We start from the raw sequence: 2,500 nt of genomic DNA, 5'->3' as shown, positions 1-2,500 counted from the left end.
TAATTCGTAGTTTAAATTGCCTAAGCAGTGCATTTAATTACCTTGTAGCTGCCTGTGAGCCTATTTACTCATTTGCAAGTGTCAGTTTGTTTGGATAATCAATCATCAATGAACAGGTTGAAGATTCATTTTCTCAAACATATTCTGAGCCTACTTTGTCTGCAGTTCGCCTACCTGCCTAGAGGACACACTTATTGCTCTTTATTATGGCTGTTGCTAGCGAGACTTGTGATGGTTGCCGAACATCTAGAGCATCATGCCACACGATGCAGGTCACTAGTATACACTAATATCTTCATGCTGTGAACAAAGAGGAACAGGTTTGTTCGTTTACTCCGAGGACAACAGAAAGAGTGATCGCCGGCCTGGATCGGCTGTGAGATCACCCAACAGGCTTTACATTTCCTCCAATAGGCCTACCAAATCTCTTCAAGACGTGAAAGCGCCAGTGAGGCTACTGGACTCTGACGGAACAAGAGAGCACCCGGTAGGCCTATGAGAGCCGTAATATGCCCAAGATCCCTCAACACTATCCGGGACATGAAGTCGCTGAAGAGGACTCTTCGACTCGAAAAGGGATGTACGAACACGCAGTTTTAAACCTGTTATACTTTGGCGTCCAGGATCTAGCTTTCTTCGATAGAAAACCAAGTCGCTGGGAGGTTTAAGGGCGGGTGGGTATGAGTGGGTATGGATAATGACGACAAGTGTAAACCCTTCGGAAAAAAACTCAGGCCTTTTTCCCTTGTTCCTAACTATCACTCGGCTGGTCATGCACAGCCACAATTACAACATCCGATGTCTGGTATATCATTTAAATAGAAACCTGAATCTAAATGTATTTGCTATGCTAAATGATGTGCATCTCTCAAAAGCATTGGCTGTTTTTTCGCAGATGGACCAATTACAACATTCTATCATTTCTACTTTAATTCTAACACTTTGGGGCTTCTTGTAGGGCTTGACAGCTGTTGACTGCACTTGTATGTAAAAGGCATGTTGAAATTATATTGAAAATGTGCAAGTTAACACGTAAAGAAATGTAATAAGAATTTCTGCTTGTATATTGCTAATAAAGTGAATGGTAAGAAATTCCGTATACCTTTGCTTTAAATACGGTTACAGACTTGCGTTAGTGGTAATTTCAGGTAAATTAGGTTATTAAGGAATCTAAATGTGGTTGTATGCAGGTAATGTAAATGATTATTGGAGTTTCGAAAATTATAGTTAACCTATTCATTATGCCTTAATAATTTTACTTGTTATGTCTTACACAGAAACATTTTGATCTGCCTTTCATACGTGATCAATTTTAAAATTAATACCACTACAAAACCTTAAGACTTCCTTAAATGATTATAAGGAAATTTACACAGAGAAATAGTGTGAATTTTTCTAAAAGCGTGGTCTGTAAAAATGTTTTATGAGATAGAAAAACTAAATGAACTTTTAAGTACTAATGTTAACCAGACAAGTGTAGATATTCTAATATTTAGTTCAGTATGACCTATGTGATCATTCATATGCGGGTATTATCGGGTAAATATGACCTGGGATACATATATTAGAACAAAACGCCGGTAGATCCTCTGTCTTTTTTCTTTTTTTGTAAATACAGGCGGCAGCTGTAGGCCTACGCATCTCAGACCCCTCTAGCTTATCAGTTATATTTCCTCTTGCATGGAAGTTGCGGCTCTTGCAAGGTGTTGCCGTCTACAACTTGGTTACATGTTACTGGAAATGATGCTTCTATTTACTGGTATAACTGTTACATGCGTGATTACTGTAGATATATTTTGATAGATATAGTACAATATCTTTGGGTCATTGAAAAAAATAATGTCAAAGGGTTAACTGTTGAGGGCATGTCACCTTTCACAATGGGGTAAATGTCCTCGTTCGTTAATAACCATAATATATTTCAACACTTCAAAAGTATGCTAAACAACAGACATTCAAGCTATCAATTTTGAAATAGACAGTTATTCACGATATTTTAACAGGTTCCTTTTGATAGACCACACGTCAGCAAACAGCTAGGAGTCTTTGCCCATAAAGTCGTCCCCAAGAGCGATTCTTTGATGAAGTGTGAGGAGGGACTGCGGCTCCTTGGATGGCACAGCGTGAGCCGGGCCACGTTCACAAAACAACTTCTTGGTCGCGTTCAGAACAAATGAAACGCCGTGCCTAACCAGCCAGCCAATCACCGGTATCCAGTACTCAAACACTTGCAAAATTAGCTAATCACCGGTCTTCACTGCCTGCGTGTGAGAAGTTGCTGCAGGAAGGTGGCCGGCCTCACCTTCTGTGGAGTGGCAGAAAAGCCATTAGACGAGTTTCTATAAAAATTCTAGAAAGCTGAACCTCCAGCTGTCATGACAAACATACTATTATTCGAGTGATGATAATGGCAATGATGATGTGATAAAATTACTAATCCTCCTATCAATATTCATTGCGAATCACTTTCTCACACAGCAAATAAATCATGGTAGAATAA

The 2,500-nt window shown here is 39.4% G+C and overlaps 1 long non-coding RNA gene across 1 annotated transcript in view; it reads right to left on the bottom strand.

Moving 5' to 3' along the window:
* LOC113822991 (uncharacterized) overlaps window positions 1–2,500 on the bottom strand; it is a 4,780-nt gene that overhangs the window by 648 nt on the left and 1,632 nt on the right. Inside the window, exon 2 of the long non-coding RNA XR_003477360.2 lies at window positions 1–2,305. This exon is cut by the window's left edge and continues 648 nt beyond it. This is a non-coding gene — a long non-coding RNA (uncharacterized lncRNA). The remainder of the gene's footprint in view (window positions 2,306–2,500) is intronic.

Source organism: Penaeus vannamei, chromosome 1, assembly GCF_042767895.1.
Source record: "Penaeus vannamei isolate JL-2024 chromosome 1, ASM4276789v1, whole genome shotgun sequence".
Taxonomy (NCBI): domain Eukaryota; kingdom Metazoa; phylum Arthropoda; class Malacostraca; order Decapoda; family Penaeidae; genus Penaeus; species Penaeus vannamei.
This window is presented reverse-complemented; position numbering and strand designations above follow the sequence as displayed.